The sequence below is a fragment of the Capricornis sumatraensis genome, chromosome 3 (assembly GCF_032405125.1).
Source record: "Capricornis sumatraensis isolate serow.1 chromosome 3, serow.2, whole genome shotgun sequence".
NCBI lineage: Eukaryota > Metazoa > Chordata > Mammalia > Artiodactyla > Bovidae > Capricornis > Capricornis sumatraensis.
In genome coordinates this window covers 12142552-12162729 of record NC_091071.1, presented here as the reverse complement: position 1 = coordinate 12162729, position 20178 = coordinate 12142552, and the positions used below count along the sequence as shown (strand labels likewise).

Genomic DNA, 20178 nt, shown 5'->3' with positions numbered 1-20178 from the left:
AAAATGTGCATTCCACAGCTCTTGCTGAACTTTGGTTCTTTATTCTCTTTTCCAGGAAAGTGAAGACAGCATCCGGAAGAAATTGCAGAATAGTTCAGTTTGTGATGTTGGGGTTTTCTAGGCTTCCCCACTCAAGGGTCTGCCCATGAGAGGCAGCTTCTCTGTGTGTCTGTGGTATCTTGGATCTGAGAGGCTCTGGGCCCTTTTGTGGGCTGGTTGGTGAGTGCTGTCTGGAAGCGCTCCTGTATCTCCCTCAGAGAGCATGGCAAGGTTTACACGTGGCTGTGCCTTATGAATGAGGTGATTCTTTAGATAAATAGACAGTATTTGAGGAGAAGTTTTCTGGTTGCTGTTACCTCCTCTCTTTGGCTTGCCCACCCTTGCTTTCCTCTTCTCTCTTTTTGAACCTGGGGCTCAACACTCCTTTCTAGATGGCACATTCTAGAACACCGCTTAAACTGTTGACCCCTGTTGACCTTTCCATTTCCAGGCCTTATCCTACACACAGCATATTAAAAAGCAGAGACATCACTTTGCCGACAAAAGTCCATATCGCTATGGTTTGACCAGTAGTCATGTACGGACGTGAGAATTGGACCACAAAGAAGACTGAGCGCCAAAAAACTGATGCTTTTAAACTGCAGTTTAAAAGAGAAGACTGTTGAGAGTCCCTTGGACTGCAAGGAGATCAAATCAGTCAATCCTAAAGGAAATCAGTCAGGACTGATGCTGAAGCTGAAGCTACAATACTTTGGCCACCTGATTCAAAGAGCTGACTCACTGGAAAAGACCCTGATGGTGGGAAAGATTGAAGGCAGGAGAAGAGGGCAACAGAGGATGAGATGGTTGGATGGCATTACTGACTCAATGGACATGAGTTTGAGCAAACTCTGGGAGATAGTGAAGGACAGGGAAGCCTGGCATGCTGCAGTCCATGGGGCTGCAAAGAGTTGGACACGACTTAGTAAACAATTATACACACATCTCTGGATTTAGGAAACAAAAGTGATTTGCATGTCAGGCTATATCTATAAAATACATTTTATTATCATTATTTTAAAAATACATTTGTTATTTATTTTTGCTGTGCTGGGTCCTTGTTGCTGCACTAGGGCTTTCTCTAGATGCAGTGTTCAGGGACTATTCTTTGTTGTGGTGTGTGGGCTTTCATTGTGGTGGTTTCTTTTGCTGTGGAGCACGCAGGCTCAGGGGATGTGGGGCACGTGGGGTCTTCCTGGACCAGGGATCGACCCCATGTCCTCTGCATTGGCAGGCAGATTAAACACAGGATCGCCACTGAAGCCTCATGCTGCTCCTGACTGGCGTCCACCACACAGGAAGGCCCATGCTCTGGTCTCCTCCTCCCTCGCTGAACTCACAGTCACAAGCTGCACAGGGCAGCACCTGCCCAGGATCCCCACAAGCCTTTCCTCTCAGCAACAACCAGGGTTTCCCGTTTCCTGCTCATTTGTATCTCTCCTTCTCCCCGCAGACACCAGGATTCCTTCTGTATGGGAAATCCAGGCCCACAGCCCATTACTGCTCTGGGAACCTGTCCTCCTGGACAGTTACCACATAACCGTATCATCTTACTCTTCTGATCAATCTCACATTCCGGTCAAAAAGCTCCTTAAAATTCAAGAGAACTTCAGACTCCCTTTAGGGAATTAGTGGACTATCTGTATCACTCATCCTCCACATTCAAAACTATGTGCTTAGAACAAGGCTAACTGAGGCAGATTGGTTAAGAGTGGTCCCATTTCTCTTCAAAGGGAAATATAAAACTCGGCCTGGAACCCAGCTCTGGACCCTAGAACCTCTTCTACTTTGTCTCTTGATTTTAAATCTAGATGTCACTGATTACATAAAAGCCTTGCTTCCTGTCCTAGCAGAAAGACAAACCGTGGAGAACACAGCAACCATCACAGTCACAAGTTTGACGGTATTGCGTTAATACTGGTGCCTTAGGTTGCCATAACAACCCCTCGGTACAGTTTAACACCCAGAAGCCCATTTCTACTGTTTATATTTGGTGCTATTTATGTAGGCCAGGGTTTTCTCCTTTCTCTTTTATACCCCCTTCTAACAAAGAAAGAAGTGGAATAGGTAAAGCGAAGTGAGAAATGTAGTTTCCTCCATTTGCACTACCTCTTCAGGTAAAGAAGGACATCTTTTTTCTTGGTGAGCAAAGGCACAGAAGAATGCAAACGTGAGAAGAGTTTCTAGGATTTGACAAAATAACTATGACGTTGCGTGCTAAGTTGCTTTAGTCATGACAACTCTTTGTGACTCTATGGACCTGTAGCCTGCCAGGCTCCTCTGTCCATGTGATTCTCCAGGAAAAAATATTGGAGTGGGTTGCCATGCCCTCCTCCAGGGGATCTTCCCGACCCAGGGATTGAACACACGTTTCCCGCACTGCAGGCAGATTCTTTACCATCTGAGCCACCAGGGAAGCCTGAACTATTACGCTGACCTATATCTAAAATTGTTGAGTAAACAGTATGAGCAGTTATTACAGCTAAGTGACTGTGCCCTTGAAATATTGAGGGACTGCGTGGCGAGTTCAACCAAAAAAAACCCAAACAAACAGAAAAACCCAAAAGCACTGAGCAGCTCCGATGTGAGGGGAGACAGCTCATCACACTTTGCTGGAGGGACTGGATTTTCACCCCTACCACTGAGCGGAAGCCTCAAGCATGGGACTGTGCCCAGTCACCCAGAGTGCACTGAGAGTGTTTTAACGTGAGCTAATGTCTGCTGGCCCCGGTGCACAGCACTCTAGAGCATGAGGGAATCTGCAGAGGCCACTGAGACTCTGTCATCTTAATGGATTTCTGGAGAGGAAGAGACTGGAGAAACGGAGACAAATGGGAGCAAACAGGGAAGCCCAGGAATCGCACCCAGCTGGCTTGACCTCCATTCTAGGAAGGATCTCAAACTGACTCTGTGAAAATATGCTGAAAAGTTAGAAGCATTCAGGATCTGTGTCTTGGGAAGACACATCCCATTCATGTCAATGAACAATGACCGAGTGCCGCCTGTATGCAGATCCCAGTGCCAGGGCCTGGGCTGACCGACGACAAGGATGGAGTGTGACCAGTAAGTGGTCGGTGAGGGTCGGGGAATGGCAGAGAGGAAGGTAGGAACTCTAAAACAACAATAAAGGTGATGAAGGCACGTCCTGAGAGGTACAGAAGGAAATGAGGAAACAGGCCCGGAGTGGTAGGAGATGGCTGAGCAGTCGAGGAAGCTTCCAAAGTGAGATGGGACAGAGGCGGGATCTTGAAGCTGTACCAAATATGACTGGTAAGAAGTGGGTGAACGGCTGAAAGGACACCCTGGGGAGACGTGGGTGGAGACTGTGGAGGGTTCAGCGATGGTGAGCAGAGATCTGGCTCGCAAGGACAGGCCCTCTCCTGTGAGCTGGCCGTGCATCTGAGGAGATGCCCAAGAGGGAAGCTGAGGTCTGAGCTACGGGAGCAGAAAGGTTGAGAGACCTTCCCAAGAGAAAAGTGACAAAACTCAGTGGCTCAGGAGACGTGGGAGACGAAAGGGAACAAGAAGCACGTGGACTGTGATCTTCCTCTGAGACTAGACTCAGCAGAACGGCTCTCCCAGACCAGGACTCAGAGGTTGTGCGTCACAGACCCACCACTCCTGTGCTGGGGATTCCGGCAGGATCTGAGCCTCGTCCACCAGGAGATGAACTGGAAGGGCCGGGGCCATCAGCCAGGTGCTCCAGGATCTGTGTCTGGGCTCCTTCTGTGGGCGCCTGAGGCTTGACGTCCTCCTCTCCTCACTTGAAGGCCCTCCTCCAAGCCGTGCTCTCTGCTCTGTGGATTTCTACTCCAAGAACTATCTTGTCCACAGAGTAGGCCTCTTTCCTCCCCCAGGGAGGACTTTTCAATCCCTTTTCCAGTCTGTTTGAGTCTCACCAAATCTCAGTGATATTTTCGAGGTCATATTTACCATGCTAGGCTTCAAAAATCACGATCATTTTGATTTTCCCAGGCTCTGAATGGCACTTAGTCCTAATATTTTTTACCTTGGGTGTCACTAGGCTTCACCCACGCTGTGCTTTTCCTTTCTCATTCAAACTGATACTCTCCAGGCCCCTTTATTTTACCTGGTTTTGTAGTGCTTGACTTTTAAAAGCCTTTTCCTGGGTGCTTCTCCCCATTCCTTCCTCCACATTCACTTTAAAGTCATTGTGAGCAGGTCAGCTGGCATCTGGGAAGAAAGACTTCCCATTTGCATGTGACAGAATCCCTTCTGAGTTGCCTTTTGACATTTCTGAACTTGAGTGCACGCATTCATTGCTCCATTCATGCAACAAATAACATCGGTCACCTTCACTGGGTGGGCACTATGCTAAAGGGCAAGCAAGGGGACTTGCCTGGCAGTCCAGGGGTTATGGTTCAATCCCTGGTTGGGGAATTAAGATCCCACATAACTACTCAAAGTGGCCAAAAGACTTTAAAAAAAAAAAAAAAAAAAGGTGCACCAAAGAGGACTTGGCCTCCTGGAACTTCTAGTCTACAAGGGGCAGCAACCTAACCAATGAAGCCTGAAACCATGATAAGTGTCCTGAGGAAGAGGAATTATGTGAGTGGATAAAAGAAGAAGAAACACTTCCACTAGGAGAGTTGTGGAAAAGCAGGATCAGGTACCTCAGGAAGGGGTAAAGCCCCTTCCCCAGAAGTAAGAGGGGCTTTCCAGGTGGCTCAGATGATAAAGAATCAGCCTGTAATGCAGGAGACCCAGGTTTGATCTCTGGGTCAGGAAGATCCCCTGGAGAAGGGGATAGCAACCCACTCCAGTATCCTTGCCTGGGAAATCCCATGGACAGAGGAGCCTGGTGGGCTACAGTGCATGGGGTTGCGAAGAGTCAGACATGGCTAAGTGACTAACACTTTCACTCTTTTCACGTGACCATCTGCCAGGGAAGCTGTGGAAGAAATTCTGTGAAGACGGGGATGCTGGGAAAAATAACTTCAGGGCCCTTTCCATCTCGAAGATGCTCTGATTCTATAAGCAGGACCAACCAAGAGGGAAAAGAACAGTGCGATTTGTGGAAATGCCCTCACCCACAAGCCAGGCTCTCAACAGACCCTTCCCCACCTCCATCTCACCAGCTGATACAAAGCTTCATCACTCTCTCTACTTAAGATCTTATCCAGGTGCCCACCCTGGGCTATAAACTACAGGAGAAAGCCTCCAGGAGCGAGCACTCGCAGAGATACCATATATTGAGCAATTCCTACTGATGTGAATCATTTATTTGAGAGGAAGAGTAAAACATGTTAAAGGGACTTCAGGGGATTACTCTTCCCATATTAACAACCCATTAACATTTAATGAACTGGGATGATGGTCAAGGCAACGTGAAGCCATGCGAAAGCTGAGAAGCTGGGTGGACGTCCAGACAACAAATTCACAAAGTACTTGCCTGATGCTTTTGGCTTCTCCGGGCATCTTGGTCAACCCCATACTCCTGTGCGAGGAAGAAAAGGCCTCTGGGTTCTGGATGTTTTCTGTTGCCAGGGAGCTTAATGCAGCCCAGAGCCCTTCCACCAGCTAACATCGGCTTGCGGGCCTGAAATGGACCAAGCTGGACATTTACTGATGCTGATGAGGCCCTTGGATGCCAACAAGCCCAACAGCTACTTTCACTCTTCATTCTGATCCTCTCTCACACACACACCCCTGAGCTGCCGCATGGTGGAAGCAATTTCAACCAGAGTAAGTCATGGCTTCCTCAGGCCTCAGGAAAGCGTGAAGACTGGATTTTCAGTGTAGCTCCTTTCTGCTTATTATTCTCTCTCCCAAGTTACAGCTCTTCCTTACAGACCCTAACATACAGTAGTGTCAACAGATAAATGGTCTTGGCACTTGTGGTCAGAAAGAATGGTTCGGTAGTAACTAGCAAAAACTGAAATTCTAGACCTGCCTCCATGTGTAACTGGCTTGTTCGAATAACTTCATTGAGCAGATGCATTCATTTAATGTCTTAAGGTACATTTTTGGAACTAGTTGATCTGCTAGGTCTACCAAGAAATGATGTCACTTCGTATCTTGTGAAGGAATTACAGAGAATCTATTGCTGGCAGTCAGGAACAGCTAGAAATCTAGGCTGGAAACATTCTGGCCACAGGCTAGAGCAATGCTTCACCGTCTTTTGCCTGGAACAACTCAGATAACAGGCTTCCCCGATGTCTCAGCAGCTTAAGAATCTGCCTGCAATGGGGAGACACAGGAAACTTGGGTTCAATCCCTGGATCAGGAAGATCCCCTGGAGAAGGAAATAGCAACCCATTCCAGTATTCTTGCCTGGAAAATCCCATGGACAGAGGAGCCTGGCAGGCTACAGTCCAAAGGACTGCGAAGAGACGGACACGACTGAGTGACTAAGCTCTCACACACACAGGTAATGTTTCCACTACAGACTCTTGACCCACGGGTATCTCTCAAACAATGCTAAAGAGGTAGGACAGGCTCTATACTTTCCAGCAATCGGATGTAACACCCTCTCTCTTGGCTCCACCCCTGACCAGAGTGGGGGTGACTGTGGTTGGGACCTGCTGATCTAAGGTCTAGCATGTGGTTACGGGTGCTGGAGCAGACCCCCAAACTGATTCCCAAAGAGTCAGGATTTGCTTGCAAGTACCCTCGCAGTTGTTCTTAGAGAGAGGTGGAATGGCCTTCTGTGTAGGCAGGGGTCCAGTTTTCACAATAAGATGTCAACTTTACCACCTGCACTCCTGATTTCTAAGGCATAAGGCTCTGCCCTGAGCCAGCAGCACAGAATACAAACACACCAGGCTCTTGTCAGAGAAGACAATCTCAAACTGTCTGCCATTCAACTCCTATCAAAAGCCCAGCTGAGAAAAGCAGTATTTACAAAAGATTATTTGAAGGACAAGCAGTTCATCCATTCTTCGAAACACTCTAAATTCTATCTGTGGATCAAACCTGACCATCTTACAACTTCACACTCGGGCCACAGTACTTTAGTCCCACACAGAACCGCTGTCACTGAATTGTATTTTAATGTCATACCATTTGCTCTTATCAAAAAGTTACTAGAAGAAGCAGTCATAGAAGATCTGTTATTGCACCTGAGAAAGGCATTGTTCACTACAGAAAATCCCATGTGAGAAAGTTATCTTGCAATGAAGCTTGAGAAGAAGCAGCTTGATTCTTGAAGAAACAATGGTCTCTTTTCTAAATAATTTCATAAAGAATTGGACGTTGGCTGCCAGGAATTTCAGTGTCAAATCTGAAGCTCGGCTGAGGCAATTATATTGACCCTTCAGTTTTCTGTGTCTGTCATCTTGTTCTTTGTCGCTATTTTCTCTGTTCCCCGCTACTTATTTGATGTAGTTTTTTTCAACAAACTGTCACAGAACTTATGACACCAGGTAACGGTATAAATATGGAAAGAATGCCTAAGTATCTCTGTTTCTATAAACACAGTGCCTATTGGGTTGTTCTTACTTGATGGCAATTCCCTTCTTGAGAGCAGTAATTGCTCTTGTTGTTCAGTCCCTAAGTTGTGTCTGACTCTTTGCAAGCCCATGGACTGTAGCCCTCCAGGCTCCTCTGTCCATGGGATTCTCCAGGCAAGAATACTGGAGTGGGCTGCCATTCCATTCTCCAGGAGCAGTAACTGTAGCCATAGCAATAATAATGCTAATAATCATAATCGAACTTATAATAAAGCTTTCTATCCTGTGTACCGGAGAAGGCAATGGCACCCCACTCCAGTACTCTTGCCTGGAAAATCCCATGGACAGAGGAGCCTGGTAAGCTGCAGTCCATGGGGTCGCTAAGAGTCGGGCACGACTGAGTGACTTTACTTTCGCTTTTCACTTTCATGCATTGGAGAAGGAAATGGCAGCCCACTCCAGTACTCTTGCCTGGAAAATCCCATGGACAGAGGAGCCTGGTGGGCTGCAGTCCATGGGGTCGCTAAGAGTCGGGCACGACTGAGCGACTTCACTTTCGCTTTTCACTTTCATGCGCTGGAGAAGGAAATGGCAGCCCACTCCAGTGTTCTTGCCTAGAGAATCCCAGGGATGGGGAAGCCTGGTGGGCTGCCGTCTATAGGGGTCGCACAGAGTCGGACACGACTGAAGCGACTTAGCAGCAGCAGTGGCATCCTGTGTACATGATCACCACAGTAAGGCTGCACATCTTATTTTACTCAACCTTCTCAATAACCCTCTAAGTTGGGTACTATCAGCCTCATTTAACAGATGAGGAAACTAAAGCTCTAAGAGGGTAAGGGATTTGTCTAATAACTACCTAGTAAAAGCAGAATCACGCTGCCTGTATCTGACTTCAAACAGCCGCAGAAAATCTCCATGTTAATTTTAACGGGCCATTTAAAGGGAGAATGACAAAATTAAAACAACAAATGCTACAGACAGACTGGAGCTTTTCTTCTTCCCTTCTTGGTATCATAGTAGAGCAGTGCATCAAAGACTGCCTATAGGTGCCTTCTCATGTCCTAATAGAGCCCACAGGGAAAAGGTGATCTACAGCAGTACAAGGTAAAGACAGAAATGTATTTTGTTTTCTATTTATTTTCAAAATATTTATTTTGGTGCTATTGGTGCTCAGTTGCATATGGCTCTTTGCAGCCCCCTGGACTTCTATCTGTTTATTTGGCTATGCCAGGTCTTCATTGGTACATGCAGTTGGGGCATGGGGGCTCTAGCTCCCTGATCAGGGATTGAACCTGGGCCCCCTGAATTGGGAGCATGGAGTCTTGGCCACTGGACCACCAGGGAAGTCCCAGAAAGTGTATTTTGTAGGTATAACCAAGTCAAGAGTATAGGTAATATATTTTGACAAAAGCAAAAAAGCTGAACAAAGAACCATAAGCATCAGCAAAACACTGGAGTCTAAGGACTTTGAGAGATTTCCCACAAAGCCTGGCGGGCACCTCAGAGTTGCAGAGGACTCGGGCCCCTCGGGAAATGCTGCTCTGACCTACAGAGATGTTTGGTCTCACATGGGCCTACCGCCCACCATGAGGAGGCTGTCACAGTGATGTGACTGGCGTTCACATCACAGGGCAGAACGTCCTCCCTGCCTTCTACATCTCTTCACATGGTACAGCCTTTTGCCATCACAGCTCCATCAGCTTTCAGAATAATCACCTACATGAGTTGAGAATACAGAGCCCGGCACTTGTTCTCCATTTGAGACACAAGGGTGAAAGTTAGGGACGTGTGTTCATTCATCCACTCAGTGACCAAACACTGAGCATCACTAGGCCTGGAAAACACAGTAAGCAGACCTAAGACTGGGCAAAGACTGCTTAGATAAGACCCCAAAAGTACATACCATGGAAGAAGAAAATGGTCAATTGGACTTCATCAAAACCGACACCTTTGGGGCTTTGAAAGACACCATTAAGAAAATGAAAAGACAAGTTATAGTCTGGGAGAAAATATATGCAAATCACTTATTTTGAAAGAGTTTGTATCCATTATATGAAAAGAACTAACAATTATAAACTTAAAATGGGTCAACTTTATAATTTTTAAATGCCATCTCAGTAAAGTTTTAAAAATATAAGGAATGAAATAGTGCCATTTGCAGAGATGTGGGTAGACCCAGAGACCGCCACACAGAGTGAAGTAAGTCAGAAAGAGAAAAACAAATTACCATATTATATCGCTTACATGTGGTATTATATTGCTTATATAAAAATGGTATGGATGAACTTATTCGCAAAGCAGAAATAGATTCACAGGTGTAGGGAACAAACCTGAGAGTACCAAAGAGGGAAGTGGGGGGTGGGGGTAAATTAGAAGATTGAGATTGACACATATATACCCTTGATACTATAGATAACTAATAAGAACCTACTGTATAACACAGGGAACTCTATTCAGTGCTCTGTGGTGATGTAAATGGGAAGGAAATCTAAAAACAAGAGGGGATATATGTATGCAAATAGCTGATTCATTCTGCTGTACAGTGGAAACTAGCAAAGCATTGTAAAACAACTATGCTGCAATACAAATATTTTTTTTAAAAATGCATGCAGCCAATAGCCTCTTGGCAATTCATCCCTACTCTAATTCTTTCTTGGTCTTCAGTGGATGAGAACATCTAAGTGGGTTGAAGCTGGTCACAGGCAGTGGAGTGATACAGTAGAACCCTGACAATGTTACTTTTTATGTCTTTAGGCAAGTTACAACCTCTCTAAGTCTCAATTTCTCCCAGTCTATAAAACACTGATAAACTCTGTACTGCTTATCTAAGTGGGTTGTTGGGTGTAGCATATGGGATGTGAAGCTATCCATAAAGGGTTTTGTTTTTGTTGAGCTATTACGCCTGCTCTTGAGCCCTGGGACTCACATTAAAGTTAGTTCGCCATGGTTAACACTCTGTTTATGTTCTCTATTAAATTCTAATTGAGTTTTAGTGGCATTCAGACATAGCTTTTATTCATTTTGCGATAGAGTGATTGGTTTTAGGCTCCAAGGCTGGGCTGGGGAGAAAAGGCACAGCATCTCCGCTCAACATCCACTCATTCAACATATTTTCAAAGGATGGAGCACAAGGGGATTCCCGGTGGTCCAGTGGTTAGGACTCCACGCTTTCACTGCTGAGGGCACAGGTTCCACCCTTGGCTGGGGAACTAATCTAAGATCCTGCAAGCCATGTGGCATGTCCAAAAAAAAAAAAAAAAAAAAAATTCAGTACCAAAATAAAACCTCAGGGGGCTCTCCCTTTTAAAATGTGAGACTTTTGGCCAAAAAAAGACATTAGTCCTGTTCTTCCAAGAGTTCTTGAACCAATAAACCTAAAATGTTCCTTAACTACATTCAAGTTTGTCCTTTGTCTTTTCAAAGACAAGTCCTTTGAGTCCCAGAGTTCCCCAATGACCTAGCTGATGCCACCTTTTTTTTTTTTTTTTTTTGATACTGGAGGTTCCCAACAATTTTCAATTGGGAAAAAAGATATGGAGTTGATGTAAAAGAAAAAGAACAGGGCCAGAAAAGGCTTTGAGTGTGTGGATTTTTTTGTTCCCTAGCGGAAAAAAGTCCCTAAGCAGTAACTGTTGGTATGACATGCGGTGTATACTCTCTCCTCCAGAGTATCCCTTCTTCATTCATCCCTCTATAGCCACATAATTTAGCAAAATTAAGAAAATCAACAATAAAACCCCCTAATCTTTACTCAACTTTCATATAACTTCTTTCTGTACTCTGCTTGCCCCAAAATGCTATATTTCAATTCTACAATCTTATTAAGATAAATATTGTGCAAAATACCCTTAAAAGCACATTTGGAGACTTGGATTTAAAAATAAAAAAGAACATTAAAATAAATTTGGTGCAGGCTTTGCCAGATTACTTCTCAATGCTCACTGTTACTATATTTCACATTAAGATGTTGACATGAACAAGGGAGCAAATAAAAGTATTGGTGATTCAAATATTTTATCAGCATTTCACAGAGAAAATATCTAACCAAGCAGCTATATTTTCATTTACTAAATCAGATGTGTAACTTTCATTTTATGCCTGTTCCCCTTTTCCATTTATGTATTTTTCTGGATTGATCTATGACTTTTAAAGCTTGAGAAAGTGAACAATTTCTATCATTAACTTAGCTGGACACAGATCATATGCAAGATACTCAGCAATGCAGCATTCCAGCTGGTTCTCTACTAATTCCTGTCAACCTCAACTAGGGTTCTTTCCTGGGTAGAAGAGACTGCAAGCATGGAAAGGTAGCTAGGATCTGTGAGCTCAGATTCAGGCAAGAGTCCACTAATCTGATATCACCAAACCCAGTCTACCAATATTGAAAACCCATTCTGACTCTTCTCTCATCACCATTCTAGGTCAGTCTGTTGCTGGGGGAGCCCTCTTGGGAATTACCTGGTGTTTGGTGCCTCACAGGACTTGGCATGCACAGACTAAAGGCTCCCAGTCAAGGCTTGAGAGGACCCTAGGTTCTCTCTCGCGTTGTTACATATTTGCTGAGTGAACAAACTGCATTCTCAGTAAGGCTGTGTGATGCAGGACATAAGCCCAGGGATCCAGGAACGAAAACTGGGTTTGTTCTTACATCCCCCACGACGGCAGAGCCTAGTGGGCTGCCGTCTATGAGGCTGCACAGAGTTGGACATGACTGAAGCGACTTGGCGGCAGCAGCAGCAGCAGCTACTATTTATGACAGTGTGGCCTGGACCTCAGTTTTCTCACCTGTAGACAGGACTGTACTTAATTATCTGTAAGGTCTCCTATAGCTATATAATTCTCTAACTCCCTCAACATAAATCCCCCACAGTTCTTTTTTTTCCCCTTCATTTTAATCACAAAAAAGTTACACTTGATCAAACAATATAAAACTATTAGGTCGGGTAATATCAAATGGCTGATACTTGACCACTGTTGATCAGTAAACAGCAATTTCTAAAGGACCAACTTAGCGTTCAGTATGTATCCTAAGTGGAAGTCTACCCTTGTTGCTCAGGCATCACTCTGGCTTATATTAATAACTTATATTTGCACAGTGCTTTGAAAGTCTAAAAGTGCTTTCACGTGCATTATTTATATGCAGCAAACATTTCCTGAGGGCCTGCTATGTGCTTGGGGCTTTCAAGTATAATTTCTCATTTAATCCTTACAACAGCTGAGAAAGATGGGATATTCTGATGTACAGGGAGTGAAAATACTCAGGACAATGGGATGAAGTGCCCAAGGTTGCAAAGTAGGTGAGAGCCTGGATTCACACTCAGCTCTTTCCACAAACTCCCCTCCCACTGGTCTTCCTCTCATCCTAAGAACCCTGGAAACCATAATAACTTCATACTTTTAAGATGGGCAGGAAGAGGATGTTTTCAGGCTGGCACTGATTTTCTCCCTTCTTTGCTTGCAGTACCATGCTTGAAACTGAAAATGGCAGATTCCTCCCCAGTTCCTGATGGAGAAGCAAGATGCAGGTGTCTGGGAGGAGGTGGGGGTGAGGGGTGGGGGCTCCTGTCTGCAGGGACTCTTAGTGAGGGGGAAAAAGCACATCTTATAGGTAAAAGACTCTGTAGCTTGGCTTGAAGCTAACCCCTACGACATACATTACTGTCTCTCTGTTCAATCAGTGTTCTGCTACAAGAATCAGTTACATTCAATCATCTGAAAGAGCTATTAAAATGCTGATAAAAAATTCATAAAGTAACACACAGTAATGAATCAGGAGAATTCAGTAAAGTGAGACCTACCCTTAGAGCAGGGCAAAAATGAAGGTGAACGATCGTTTGGGCCCAGCGGCCATGAAATACCCTTTTGGAAGATGAATAATTCTGTTTAGGGCTGATAAGTTGAACTAATTTATAATGCTGTTTTAGGTCCACTGCTGAAATATTTCAAATCCCTCAACTTTAAAATGCATTGCCTGTCAGAAACTGGTCTCTTAACAGTTTCCTCTTAACATTTTTCAAAATGTAACCCAGACCAATTTGCATGATTTAATGCTTATTGTATTATACTGTGCAAGATTTAAAATGGGAAATAAAATTTTAAAAAAAGAGAGAGAGGGAGAGAGAGGGAGCGGCAGACAAGGTGGCAGGAAGGGAGCAAGCGAGGGCCCGGGAGGAGTTAAGACCTGTCGGTTCTGGACGGAGTATCCTGCTGGCAGGAGGGAAATCTAACCGGACATAGTGCTCGCACTCAGTCGCTTCAGTCGTGTCCAGCTGTTTGTGACCCTGTGGACCACCGCCTTCCAGGCTCCTCTGTCCATGGGATTCTCCGGGCAAGAATACTGGAGTGGGTTGCCATGCCCTCCCCCAGGGGATCTTCCTGACTCAGGGATAGAACCTAAGTCTCCTGCATCTCCTGCACTGCAGGCGGGTTCCTTACTGCAAAGGACCCACAAAATTCTAAGCTGGTAGGTAGATTTGGGTGGCCGTATCTTTTGGAAACTACCCTCACCAAGGCAAGACAGGAAAGCAACTCTGTGAATCAAGAGGAGAAGGTGAACTGAAGCACTCCTCTGAAGCCTCACCGCTGCCCTCCTCTCCAGCTCCCAGAAGATTCCCAGGGATCCCTGGAAACCCCCCAAGAAGGCGCCGCCGTGGTCTGTGTCACGTCCTCATTACATTTCTCCTGGATTCTTGGAAAGAGCCTCCTACTGGGCATCACTTTCTTTAAGTTTCTCCTCTCCTTAATCCCTATTCTATTCTTTTGCTACACTCTTCTTCCTAAAGCACATTGACTATATTTCTCGTTTTAATAACACGCAGTGGCTCTCCACTGCCTGTAGGAGACTCTGAGCTCCTGAGCATCACTGACAAGACTCTTCACCTTATAGCTTCCAACTTCCCTATCTGGCTACCTCTTATGTTATTTTGCAAAAAGAGTAAAGGAAACAAGGGATGCTTACAAAGTACATAACTGAAAAAATAATCTACCCAGATTATACAAAGAACTCTACAGGGCAATACAAAAACAATACAAAAGACAAGCAAACCAACCTAAAAGATGGGCAAAATACATCATGTTGAACAGCTCATAACTATTTATAATAAAAAGATGCTCAATTTCAGTAATAATTGGGAAACCCAAATTGCAGAAATCATGAGACAGGATTTTATACCCATCAGAGAAGGCAAATACTCAAATATTTGTCTACTGAGAGTAAGGGAGCTGGTGGCTCAGATAGTAAAGAATCAGCCTGCGGGAGACCTGGGTTCGATCCCTGGGTTGGGAAGATCCCCTGGAGGAGGGCATGGCAACCCACTCCAGTATTCTTGCCTGGAGAATCTCCATGGACAGAGGAGCCTAGTGGGCTACAGTCCATGGGGTCACAAACAGTTGGACATGACTGAGTGACTAAGCACAGCACATTGAGAGTAAAAGTTGGGCAAGATGGAGGAAACGGAATACTCGCACTTTCAGGGTGTGGAAACAGATTCAACCTCTGCAGACAGCAACTGGCAATAAGCAGTTAAGGTCAAGTTGCCCATGCCTTAGGACCCTGCCCACCCGATCCTTGATATAAAGGAACCCTGGTTCACTACGGAAATCTTCATAACTAACGATGAGAGATACTCTAACTGTCCACCAATAGCAGGACTAATAAAGCATGGTTTATCCATATAATGAAATAATACACAGCAATTAAAATAAACTGGAGGGATTTCTCTGGTGGCCTAGTGGTTCAAAATCCACCTGCCAATCAGTGCAGAGGACACAGTTTGATCCCCGATCTGGGAAGATCCCACATGCCGCAAGGAAGCTAAGCCCAGGAGCCACGACTACTGAAGCCTGTGCTCGGCAACAGAAGCCACAGCAACGAGAAGCTGCGCACTGCAAGCAGAGAGCAGCCCCCGCTCGCTGCAACTAGAGGAACCCACGCAGCAGCCAACACCCAGCACAGCCCCAAATAAATACGTTCTTAAAAATTTGTTTAACGTAACTAGAGCTCTACTTTGGAGAAGGCAATGGCACCCCACTCCAGTACTCTTGCCTGGAAAATCCCATGGATAGAGGAGCCTGGTAGGCTGTAGTCCATGGGGTCGCTAAGAGTTGGACACGACTGAGTGATGACTTCCCTTTCACTTTTCACTTTCATGCATTGGAGAAGGAAATGACAACCCACGCCAGTGTTCTTGCCTGGAGAATCCCAGGGGCGGGGGAGCCTGGTGGGCTTCTGTCTATGGGGTCGCACAGAGTCGGACACGACTGAAGTGACTTAGCAGCAGCAGAGCTCTACTTAATATAGGTAAATATCTAAAACATAAACGTGCTGCTAAGAAAGCAACTTTCAAAGGGCTGTGGGTAGAGGATACAATGTCTACCGTTGAAAATTTATAAGACGATCAATAGATTGTGGGGCGATTCAAGGGAAAAGCAGACGACCTCTTCAGCGCTGGTGCTGCCTTTCAATGAGGGCGTTAGGCTAGGACTAAAACACCTCACTAAGAGCACAACATGGACTATAGTCACCAGTTATGAGCGCAGCAAGCTTCATCAGTGTGGCTGGCTTTGGGTGTGGGTATCGTGTTGAGGGTGGCAGGATAAATAACATGCCTTCCAGGCTGGGCAGACTCAAAACTGTCCCTTTATTACACCCTCCCTCTCATAATGGAACGCTCTTTGACTGCACCCAGGCTTTTGCCGTCTTCAGTTACGGAGAACAATTGTGCCTCTCACGGAGGCTGTGGCTTCTGAGCCTGCTTCTCCATTTATTCATTTAGGAGGCTGTGGATCTGATCAGAAACAGCCACTTTGGCTGACAGGTCACGGTTGCCCAGAGATTTTATAAGTCCTGATTAATTGTTTCAATGTTTTGTTATGAAGGGTTTACTCTATGTTGTGTTACTTAAATTTTTTTTACACAACCCAAGTTGTCAAATGGAGGCAAAACCCCCACATAACATGTGATAATAAGGCTGTTACTGGGAAGGGTGCACTAATCCTCTATTTATTCACCTGTTCCTCATTACACAGATCTGTTAAACTAGCACTTTGTCCATCAACACTTGAGTGCTTAAAGCTGAGTAGGCCTCTTTTGTAATCGCTGGCACCAGCAAAAGCCAGATTTCAAGCTCTCAAGAATGTGGCTGGAACCGTTGGATCTGCCTGATGAGTCCCTGCTCACTTGTCCAAGACTTGGTAGCCTCCCTCTTTTCACTCATCAATGCCTATAAAATACAGCAAAAGCTGTATGGGTTAATTTTTTTTTAAAGTGAGTTTTAGAAAGTAACAAGAGGAAAAAGCCAAAGGAAATGATTTCCTCTGGTGACATTTCTGCTGGGTTACACCTACACCAAAGATTTATAGCTTCACAAAGCCACAAAGCTAACCATATGGTCAATTAAAGAGAATTTCAATTTCCGTGCTCCCGGGCCCAGAACGTGAGAGAGAAGTTTCCTGTGTTACAACGATCTCAGTCTTCTGTAGGAGGGGGCATTTAATGTACACCCCAAATCACAGAAGTTAACGTTATGAGAAGCAAGAGACATTTTCCTACTAAGAGGGGGAAGGAAAGAAGGCTTCATAGGCTGCCTCAGTCCCTGGTCTGAAAGGGGCCAGGGAGGCAGAGGTGGTGGTTGTTGGGTTGGGGAGCATTTGAAGCATCGTCATCACCTGCTTCCTTGCTTCTGACCCCCCGGGTAATTTTTATAGAGTCACAAGTGAGTTGAAGAACTCCAAAGAATTTCACACTTCCCTCCAAGTGGTCTGGCTTCACCTCTGAATCAAGTAGCTCAAAAGAGCATTTGAAATCTTAGACTCAGCAGGCTTAGCAATGTCCAGAAAAAGCCCTGCAAACGCCTCTGTGTCGCCAATATCAAATGAATGAGGCGGGGTGGGGAGGTGGTCATCTGAACTGCTGGGGCTTTTTCAGCATGTGGCCCACGAGTTCACCACCACCTCAGAGGTGAAGACCTGACTGCCTGGCGTCGGACAGAGAAAAACAGGGAGGCCTACACTTAGAGCTGGAATGGAAAGGTCACACACAGACACATTCTGCCAGCCACATCCTGCCCATTGATCCAAACGGAGCTCCTTCCTAACTCTCTGAATTACAGAAAGATGGGGATCTTATTTGTTATTTATAAGCTCATCAAGTTGAGGGGCACTCAGGTAGGCTAACCTATAATTTGTTAACCAAACTGGGCCACCTTTGAGACTCAAAGGTGTGCTGTGCTCAGTTGAGTCCAACTCCTTATGACTCCATGGACTGTAGCCCACCAGGCTCGCCTCCATGGGATTTCCCAGGCAAGAATACTGGAGTGGGTTGCCATGCCCTCCTCCAGGGGATCTATTCAACCCAGGAATTGAACCCGTGTGTCCTGTGTCTCCTGCATTGGCAGGTGGGTTTTTTTTTTTTTTTTTTTTACCACTGAGCCACCTGGAGGAAATGGATAGTCAAAGGAGGAACTCTTACTATGCCAGCACAAAAGACACGTGTGAGCTGTGACTGTCCTCTGTGAAACTGCGGTGTGTGACTTGGCAGTTTAGGGGGCTATTATTTTTGCCATTTTTAGATCTGAAGGAAAAAAAAAAAGGAAGGTAGAGCAGACATATGCAGGTAACTCTTCCTATCACTGGATGACACGATCCAGACTGGAACCTGTCACAGTGGCAAGGCTGATTCCACATGGAAATATGACTGGTCTGGTTTTTCTTCCCTTTCTTTGTTCTACTGCAGTGATGCTCAGGTGTTTTGTTATCAGGCCCCCCTTACACTCTTTTCTCGAGGGCTTCCAAAATGCTCTTGTTATGTACATTGTATCTACTGAGCGGCTTCCCTGGTGGCTCAGATGGTAAAGAATCCACCTACAAAGCAGGAGACCTGGGTTCGATCCCTTGGCAAAAGGAATGGATGCCCACTTCAGTATTCTTGCCTGGATAATCCCACGGACAGAGGAGCTTGGTGGGCTACAGTCCACGGGAGTCAATCATATCTACTGATAGTTATCTTATTAAAACTGAAAAAATTGTAAAATGTCTATTAAATCATTAAAAAGTAACAATAAACCTATTCAGTTCAGTTCAGTCGCTTACTCATGTCCGATTCTTTGCAACCCCATGCAGCACACCAGGCTTCCCTGTCCATCACTGGAACCAAGGGATGAAAATATTTCCCCACACGTTCCTCAAGGAGAGGACAGCTAGTTTTCTTCAGTTGCTAATAATTTTGGCACTGAGTTTAAAGGCCATCAAAAATCTATTTGAAGGAGGAAGATCAAGTCTGAGGTCAGAACTCTTAGTGCCCAAGATGTAGGGAGTGGCTTCACTAAGACTAGAAGAAGATTCAACCAGGATGGAGGGACAAGGAGAGGGCTGTTTTCCAAACATCAGAGACTCAGGCCCTGTCTAGGGGCAGCCCACAGGAGGAAGTGAGACCTTGGGAGAAATGGCCATCCCAGGCTCCCAGTGTGTTCGTGCGGACAGAGATGAGAGGTGTCCGGATAGCGGGCTGGGGGACGCTGAGCCTAGAGGACTTCCAGACTTCACAGTCCTTCAGCAAGTGGTGTGACAGCGGCCCTGGGCACAGCTCCAAGGATAATGGAAGCACTGGGAGTGAGCTCCAATTCAAGTTCCCTGCGGGAGGGCTGCTGCAAACAGAAAACAAAGTTGATGTAAGGAGGCAAAGAAATGTGGTATTTCTTCCACATTCGAGACTGTCAACTCACTTCTGTATCTGTCCTGCCTATTTGGGAAGCCACCAGCAAGCCAGATACTGTCCCTGCTGTGTACATGGCACACACACCGTTCTGAGGCCTCCTGCCAGCTAAATGGCTCAACCTGTCAGCCTGGCTTATCTAGGCTCAAAGAAGCCAAAAGAGGTGAAAAGGAGAAAATGGAATAGCTACCTTCCCAGGGTCAAGCTCTTAGCGCCGGGGGCCATGGAGCCAAGATCAGTGCTGCGGGCTCACGCTGGACAGGCAGCTGGTCTTCCTCTAAACCTTAGTGTCCTCATCCGTAAACTGGTGAAAATCCTTATGAACTCGGGTTGCTGTGTTCTTTCATGGAAAAACACCTCATATCGTACTGTATCCAGAATGAAGTAATTGCTCATCCGTTGCTCCTTTATCCCACTCACCTAGAGCTTCTGTAGGAAACTACCCCCAGCCTGCTCCCCGGGTCAGAATGCCTCACACTTTCATGGCTCTCCTGTGCACCGCGGTTGTCCTTCTCATGACTCTGCAGGAGTCCTGAATAAAGCCCTTCTATCCGGTTTCCCTGGTGGTTTAGTGGCTAAGAATCTGCCTGCTAATGCAGGGGACACGGGTTTGATCCCTAGTCTGGGAAGATCTCACATGCCTGGGGGCAACTAAGCCTGTGCACCATAACTTACTGAGCTCACCGCGCTCTAGAGCCCAGGCTTGCTACAAGAGAAGCCACTGCAATGAGAGGCTCCCATACTGCAGTGGAGAGTCGCCCCCACTCACCGCAACTAGAGAAAGCCTGAGCGTAGCAATGAAGACCAGCGCAGCCAAAAATAAAATAAGTAGAAGAACGAATCTTAAAGAAGTCTCTCCCACCAGGGCAGAAGCTCCCCGAGGGCAGCTTTCCGGTCTGTCTTCACTCCGCTGCGGTCCCTGTGTCAAGCGCAGTATCTGGTATCTCATGGGCATGCAGTGCCGGGGCGAAGGAAGAAGTCGACACTACTCACTATTAGTTCAGAAAAATTCCT

General features: G+C 45.8%; 1 protein-coding gene across 2 annotated transcripts in view; it reads right to left on the bottom strand.

Annotated features, from left to right (window-relative positions):
• The window catches only part of AUTS2 (activator of transcription and developmental regulator AUTS2), a 1210906-nt gene that overhangs the window by 255184 nt on the left and 935544 nt on the right, over positions 1–20178 (bottom strand). The window lies entirely within an intron of this gene.